This window comes from Amia ocellicauda, unplaced genomic scaffold (genome assembly GCF_036373705.1).
Source record: "Amia ocellicauda isolate fAmiCal2 unplaced genomic scaffold, fAmiCal2.hap1 HAP1_SCAFFOLD_326, whole genome shotgun sequence".
Taxonomy (NCBI): Eukaryota; Metazoa; Chordata; class Actinopteri; order Amiiformes; family Amiidae; genus Amia; species Amia ocellicauda.
In genome coordinates, this window is record NW_027102894.1 from 6,275 (window position 1) to 15,000 (window position 8,726).

Genomic DNA, 8,726 nt, shown 5'->3' on the forward strand with positions numbered 1-8,726 from the left:
AGGCCGCTGCCCCGAGCCGCCGACCCCATCGACAGGAACACGAGAGAGTTTACAAGCGAGAGGAGGCCACATATTCGACACCTTTCGTGCTCGTTTTAGTCTCCAGTCTGTTTTGACGTGTGTTATTCTGAATCTGCTGCTTTAACTCAAGGGATTCTGTCGCGATTGATGCCTTGTCCTTCGCTGTATGTTTGCACTGGTGTTGTAAGTCGCCCTCTGTAAGATCATCATTTATTATCTGCCAAGAAATAAAGATCATCATAATGTTCCCCAACTTTCAGCTTCTGGGGAGTTTGTTCCAGAGTGTGACGACTCTCTCTCTATCTCCATCTCTCTCTCTATCTCCATCTCTCTCTATCTCCATCTCTCTCTATCTCCATCTCTCTATCTCCACCTCTCTCTCCCTCTCCACCTCTCTCTCTCTCTATCTCTCCCTCTCTCTCACTGTGTGTGTGTGTGTGTGTGTGTGTGTGTGTGTGTGTGTGTGTGTGTGTGTGTGTGTGTGTGTGTGTGTGTGTGTGTGTGTGTACAGCAGTGTCCCTAGACGAGAGAGAGATCCCTAGACGGGGAAATTACTTTCAAACTGCAGTACCGAAATGTGTCCGTTAGATGGCAGCATGCACCAAGGAATGAAGGAAAGTGCAAAACAAAATGAAAAGGCACATCGCCTGGGCGAAAAATAATCGTAACAAATCAACGGGGGCATTTCTCGGAAAACTAACACCGGGGCAGTGCTCAGGGGGGTCCCACCTCGTGGCCACCCGGTTTGGGGGGCGATCGGGGCCGGTTCCGAAAATCGCTAAATCTCCCATAGCCAGCCCACGCTCCATCCGATAGAGCAATGCCGGGCGGCCGGCCGGCAACTACGGATCATAACAAATCAACGGGGGCATTTCTCCGAAAACTAACACCGGGGCAGTGCTCAGGGGGGTCCCACCTCGTGGCCACCCGGTTTGGGGGGCCATCGGGGCCGGTTCCGAAAATCGCTAAATCTCCCATAGCCAGCCCACGCTCCATCCGATAGAGCAATGCCGGGCGGCCGGCCGGCAACTACGGATCATAACAAATCAACGGGGGCATTTCTCCGAAAACTAACACCGGGGCAGTGCTCAGGGGGGTCCCACCTCGTGGCCACCCGGTTTGGGGGGCCATCGGGGCCGGTTCCGAAAATCGCTAAATCTCCCATAGCCAGCCCACGCTCCATCCGATAGAGCAATGCCGGGCGGCCGGCCGGCAACTACGGATCATAACAAATCAACGGGGGCATTTCTCGGAAAACTAACACCGCGGCAGTGCTCAGGGGGGTCCCACCTCGTGGCCACCCGGTTTGGGGGGCCATCGGGGCCGGCTGAAGAATCGCCCATACTCTGCCATAGGCAGCCCACGGTCCATCCGATCAGAGCAATGCCGGGCGGCCGGCAACCTATGGATCATAACACATCAACGGAGGCATGATAAGAGCATCTTTTATTATCTGCCAAGAAATATAGACCATCACAATGTTCCCCAACTTTCAGCTTCTACCACATCGCTGGGGAGTTTATTCCACTGTGTGACTACTCTCTCTCTATCTCTCTCTCTCTCTCTCTCTCTCTCTGTGTGTGTGTGTGTGTGTGTGTGTGTGTGTGTGTGTGTGTGTGTGTGTGTGTGTACAGCAGTGTCTCCGGTTTTCCTTTTGGAATGCCTTGAAGCCGGGGGGGCTTTGCACTCATGAGAACATAGGGTGTCCTTGCCCTCCTTTCGCAGCCCAGGGCATTGAGAGATCCCTAGACGGGGAAATTACTTTCAAACTGCAGTACCGAAATGTGTCCGTTAGATGGTAGCATGCACCAAGGAATGAAGGAAAGTGCAAAACAAAATGAAAAGGCACATCGCCTGGGCGAAAAATAATCATAACAAATCAACGGGGGCATTTCTCGGAAAACTAACACCGGGGCAGTGCTCAGGGGGGTCCCACCTCGTGGCCACCCGGTTTGGGGGGCGATCGGGGCCGGTTCCGAAAATCGCTAAATCTCCCATAGCCAGCCCACGCTCCATCCGATAGAGCACTGCCGGGCGGCCGGCCGGCAACTACGGATCATAACAAATCAACGGGGGCATTTCTCCGAAAACTAACACCGGGGCAGTGCTCAGGGGGGTCCCACCTCGTGGCCACCCGGTTTGGGGGGCGATCGGGGCCGGTTCCGAAAATCGCTAAATCTCCCATAGCCAGCCCACGCTCCATCCGATAGAGCAATGCCGGGCGGCCGGCCGGCAACTACGGATCATAAGAAATCAACGGGGGCATTTCTCCGAAAACTAACACCGGGGCAGTGCTCAGGGGGGTCCCACCTCGTGGCCACCCGGTTTGGGGGGCGATCGGGGCCGGTTCCGAAAATCGCTAAATCTCCCATAGCCAGCCCACGCTCCATCCGATAGAGCAATGCCGGGCGGCCGGCCGGCAACTACGGATCATAAGAAATCAACGGGGGCATTTCTCCGAAAACTAACACCGGGGCAGTGCTCAGGGGGGTCCCACCTCGTGGCCACCCGGTTTGGGGGGCCATCGGGGCCGGCTGAAGAATCGCCCATACTCTGCCATAGGCAGCCCACGGTCCATCCGATCAGAGCAATGCCGGGCGGCCGGCAACCTATGGATCATAACACATCAACGGAGGCATGATAAGAGCATCTTTTATTATCTGCCAAGAAATATAGACCATCACAATGTTCCCCAACTTTCAGCTTCTACCACATCGCTGGGGAGTTTATTCCACTGTGTGACTACTCTCTCTCTATCTCTCTCTCTCTCTCTCTCTCTCTCTCTCTCTCTGTGTGTGTGTGTGTGTGTGTGTGTGTGTGTGTGTGTGTGTGTGTGTGTGTGTACAGCAGTGTCTCCGGTTTTCCTTTTGGAATGCCTTGAAGCCGGGGGGGCTTTGCACTCATGAGAACATAGGGTGTCCTTGCCCTCCTTTCGCAGCCCAGGGCATTGAGAGATCCCTAGACGGGGAAATTACTTTCAAACTGCAGTACCGAAATGTGTCCGTTAGATGGTAGCATGCACCAAGGAATGAAGGAAAGTGCAAAACAAAATGAAAAGGCACATCGCCTGGGCGAAAAATAATCGTAACAAATCAACGGGGGCATTTCTCCGAAAACTAACACCGGGGCAGTGCTCAGGGGGGTCCCACCTCGTGGCCACCCGGTTTGGGGGGCGATCGGGGCCGGTTCCGAAAATCGCTAAATCTCCCATAGCCAGCCCACGCTCCATCCGATAGAGCAATGCCGGGCGGCCGGCCGGCAACTACGGATCATAACAAATCAACGGGGGCATTTCTCCGAAAACTAACACCGGGGCAGTGCTCAGGGGGGTCCCACCTCGTGGCCACCCGGTTTGGGGGGCGATCGGGGCCGGTTCCGAAAATCGCTAAATCTCCCATAGCCAGCACACGCTCCATCCGATAGAGCAATGCCGGGCGGCCGGCCGGCAACTACGGATCATAACAAATCAACGGGGGCATTTCTCCGAAAACTAACACCGGGGCAGTGCTCAGGGGGGTCCCACCTCGTGGCCACCCGGTTTGGGGGGCGATCGGGGCCGGTTCCGAAAATCGCTAAATCTCCCATAGCCAGCCCACGCTCCATCCGATAGAGCAATGCCGGGCGGCCGGCCGGCAACTACGGATCATAAGAAATCAACGGGGGCATTTCTCCGAAAACTAACACCGGGGCAGTGCTCAGGGGGGTCCCACCTCGTGGCCACCCGGTTTGGGGGGCCATCGGGGCCGGCTGAAGAATCGCCCATACTCTGCCATAGGCAGCCCACGGTCCATCCGATCAGAGCAATGCCGGGCGGCCGGCAACCTATGGATCATAACACATCAACGGAGGCATGATAAGAGCATCTTTTATTATCTGCCAAGAAATATAGACCATCACAATGTTCCCCAACTTTCAGCTTCTACCACATCGCTGGGGAGTTTATTCCACTGTGTGACTACTCTCTCTCTATCTCTCTCTCTCTCTCTCTCTCTCTCTCTCTCTCTGTGTGTGTGTGTGTGTGTGTGTGTGTGTGTGTGTGTGTGTGTGTGTGTGTGTACAGCAGTGTCTCCGGTTTTCCTTTTGGAATGCCTTGAAGCCGGGGGGGCTTTGCACTCATGAGAACATAGGGTGTCCTTGCCCTCCTTTCGCAGCCCAGGGCATTGAGAGATCCCTAGACGGGGAAATTACTTTCAAACTGCAGTACCGAAATGTGTCCGTTAGATGGTAGCATGCACCAAGGAATGAAGGAAAGTGCAAAACAAAATGAAAAGGCACATCGCCTGGGCGAAAAATAATCGTAACAAATCAACGGGGGCATTTCTCCGAAAACTAACACCGGGGCAGTGCTCAGGGGGGTCCCACCTCGTGGCCACCCGGTTTGGGGGGCGATCGGGGCCGGTTCCGAAAATCGCTAAATCTCCCATAGCCAGCCCACGCTCCATCCGATAGAGCAATGCCGGGCGGCCGGCCGGCAACTACGGATCATAACAAATCAACGGGGGCATTTCTCCGAAAACTAACACCGGGGCAGTGCTCAGGGGGGTCCCACCTCGTGGCCACCCGGTTTGGGGGGCGATCGGGGCCGGTTCCGAAAATCGCTAAATCTCCCATAGCCAGCACACGCTCCATCCGATAGAGCAATGCCGGGCGGCCGGCCGGCAACTACGGATCATAACAAATCAACGGGGGCATTTCTCCGAAAACTAACACCGGGGCAGTGCTCAGGGGGGTCCCACCTCGTGGCCACCCGGTTTGGGGGGCGATCGGGGCCGGTTCCGAAAATCGCTAAATCTCCCATAGCCAGCCCACGCTCCATCCGATAGAGCAATGCCGGGCGGCCGGCCGGCAACTACGGATCATAAGAAATCAACGGGGGCATTTCTCCGAAAACTAACACCGGGGCAGTGCTCAGGGGGGTCCCACCTCGTGGCCACCCGGTTTGGGGGGCCATCGGGGCCGGTTCCGAAAATCGCTAAATCTCCCATAGCCAGCCCACGCTCCATCCGATAGAGCAATGCCGGGCGGCCGGCCGGCAACTACGGATCATAACAAATCAACGGGGGCAGTTCTCCAGAAACTAACACCGGGGCAGTGCTCAGGAGGCTCCCAGCTATCAGCCACCCTATCCCGGGACCGATGGGAGCACTTTAAAATTTTCGAGTCAGGGGACCAGACGGCCGAGTGAAAAACTTTGAAAAATTTTCTATCTCCTCACTCCCATTGACTTTGCATTAGGGCGACCAGGCGGCCGGCGGAAAAAAAATCATAACAAATCAACGGGGGCATTTCTCCGAAAACTAACACCGGGGCAGTGCTCAGGGGGCTCCCAGCTATCAGCCACCCTATCCCGGGACCGATGGGAGCACTTTAAAATTTTCGAGTTAGGGGACCAGGCGGCCGAGTGAAAAACTTTGAAAAATTTTCTATCTCCTCACTCCCATTGACTTTGCATTAGGGCGACCAGGCGGCCGGCGGAAAAAAAATCATAACAAATCAACGGAGGCATTTCTCCGAAAACTAACACCGGGGCAGTGCTCAGGGGGCTCCCAGCTATCAGCCACCCTACCCTGGGACCGATGGGAGCACTTTAAAATTTTCGAGTCAGGGGACCAGACGGCCGAGTGAAAAACTTTGAAAAATATTCTATCTCCTCACTCCCATTGACTTTGCATTAGGGCGACCAGGCGGCCGGCGGAAAAAAAATCATAACAAATCAACGGGGGCATTTCTCCAGAAACTAACACCGGGGCTGTGCTCAGGGGGCTCCCAGCTATCAGCCACCCTACCCTGGGACCGATGGGAGCACTTTAAAATTTTCGAGTCAGGGGACCAGACGGCCGAGTGAAAAACTTTGAAAAATATTCTATCTCCTCACTCCCATTGACTTTACATTAGGGCGACCAGGCGGCCGGCGGAAAAAAAATCATAACAAATCAACGGGGGCATTTCTCCAGAAACTAACACCGGGGCTGTGCTCAGGGGGCTCCCAGCTATCAGCCACCCTACCCTGGGACCGATGGGAGCACTTTAAAATTTTCGAGTCAGGGGACCAGACGGCCGAGTGAAAAACTTTGAAAAATATTCTATCTCCTCACTCCCATTGACTTTACATTAGGGCGACCAGGCGGCCGGCGGAAAAAAAATCATAACAAATCAACGGGGGCATTTCTCCAGAAACTAACACCGGGGCTGTGCTCAGGGGGCTCCCAGCTATCAGCCACCCTACCCTGGGACCGATGGGAGCACTTTAAAATTTTCGAGTCAGGGGACCAGACGGCCGAGTGAAAAACTTTGAAAAATATTCTATCTCCTCACTCCCATTGACTTTGCATTAGGGCGACCAGGCGGCCGGCGGAAAAAAAATCATAACAAATCAACGGGGGCATTTCTCCAGAAACTAACACCGGGGCTGTGCTCAGGGGGCTCCCAGCTATCAGCCCCCCGGGTCTGGGGGCATTGTTTTTCTTTTTAATCATTTTGAGCATTTCCCCCAGTTTAGAGATGTGTGCCCCTAGACAACCCATTGAGAATAACTATGAAATGTTCTGAAGTTTTGATTTTCAAATGTCGGTGAAAATTGAAAAACGTCATATATTCTTCAAAGGAAGCATGGGGCGATGGTAGGGAGAGTCCCCGCAGCGTGCCTCGGCAGCGATGGGAGCGTTTTCGATGTCCCCGTCCCCCCCCATAGGGATAGAAGGGGAGTTAGGTGACCAGGCGTCCCGGGTCCCAAAAATCGAAAAATTAATATAGAATGCTTTTTAATCCATAAATAAAGTAGGGGGCAGTCCTGGTGAGAGTCCCAGCCACAGCCCCAGTGTGTTTTGGAGTCGTTTGTGGCCGGGTGAAAAACTTTGAAAAATTTTCTATCTCCTCACTCCCATTGACTTTGCATTAGGGCGACCAGGCGGCCGGCGGAAAAAAAATCATAACAAATCAACGGGGGCATTTCTCCGAAAACTAACACCGGGGCAGTGCTCAGGGGGCTCCCAGCTATCAGCCACCCTATCCCGGGACCGATGGGAGCACTTTAAAATTTTCGAGTTAGGGGACCAGGCGGCCGAGTGAAAAACTTTGAAAAATTTTCTATCTCCTCACTCCCATTGACTTTGCATTAGGGCGACCAGGCGGCCGGCGGAAAAAAAATCATAACAAATCAACGGGGGCATTTCTCCGAAAACTAACACCGGGGCAGTGCTCAGGGGGCTCCCAGCTATCAGCCACCCTATCCCGGGACCGATGGGAGCACTTTAAAATTTTCGAGTTAGGGGACCAGGCGGCCGAGTGAAAAACTTAGAAAAATTTTCTATCTCCCCTAGGTGACCAGGCAGCCGGAGCTGATTTTTCTGACCCCTAAAACAATTATTAAAAGGTATTTTTTCGCCAAACTAAGACTTTTAAAATTCAAATAGGATGATTATCTACTGCCCCAGTGGGTTTTTGAACCATTTTAAGCCTTTTTGACAGTTTTCATTTTTCCCCCATTGACTTCAATGGGAGTTAGGTGACCAGTCCTCCGACTTTTGAACCTCTCCTGGGGGGGCTGTGAGCCCCCGATTTCTTTGCAAAGCACGTCATTCGATTCGTCTCAGTCCCCTCTATATACCCCGTGTGTTTGTTTTCTCGAAAAACCCCCGGAACACGGTTTTTTAGGGGGGGGGTGGGGGGGGGGTACTTCGGAGCCATTTGGGGGGGGGTAAACGACATTTCCCGAAATTAATTTTAACACAGCCTTCCTCAGAATCGCTTTTCCAACAAAATCCTTTTTATTTCGAGTCTCTACGATGTTCCTAAGTGGTCGAAACCACTTTTGGACAGTTTTTACACCAAACGGCTCGGGCGCACAGCGGGCCGTGTGCCGATGGGCGGTTCTCGCGGGTCTGAGGCGGGGCTAGGCTGCTCGCGGCGGGCATGGGAGTGCCGTGTGCAGCCGCCACAGTGTTCCAGGCTGTCAGCATTTCTCTACGGTGCCGGGGGAAATACAGGAACTGGGTTTTTGAAGACACTTAGTGCAATGAGAGAGGTCAAAACTGAGCTAAGGGCACTTGCTGGAGGAAAGTGGCTGGGCCCCGCTAGCTCTTTTACGGACACTTTCTGGACTTGGCCCGGGATTTTCAGACGGTTCTTTGCGACTGTCTGATCATCCAGCGAAATGCAAGGGGGGGAACGGTCCCGGCCGCACCCCGCGTTTCAGGCCTCGTCGGCGGCCCGCTCCGGCGGCTGCGCCCGCTAAGTCTTCGCGGCCCGCCGTGGAGAGTGTGTATGCTGCCCGCCCCAGACGTTCACCCCAAGGGCTTGCGGGCCTTTAAGGGTCTGTCTTTCGGGGTTTCACGGGCTCTGACCTCACCTCCCTGTGGTTCCCGACCGGGGTGTATGTATGCTGCCCGCCCCAGACGTTCACCCCAAGGGCTTGCGGGCCTTTAAGGGTCTGTCTTTCGGGGTTTCACGGGCTCTGACATCTCCCCGGTGGTTCCCACGGAACGGACATATGTATGCTGCCCGCCCCCGGCAGGAACCCCAAGGGCTTGCGGGCCTTTAAGGGTGAGTGCGGGGGGCGTACGGGCTCTGACATATCTCCGGTGGCTCCCACGGAACGGACATATGTATGCTGCCCGCCCCCGGCAGGAACCCCAAGGGCTTGCGGGCCTTTAAGGGTGAGTGCGGGGGGCGTACGGGCTCTGACATATCTCCGGTGGCTCACACGG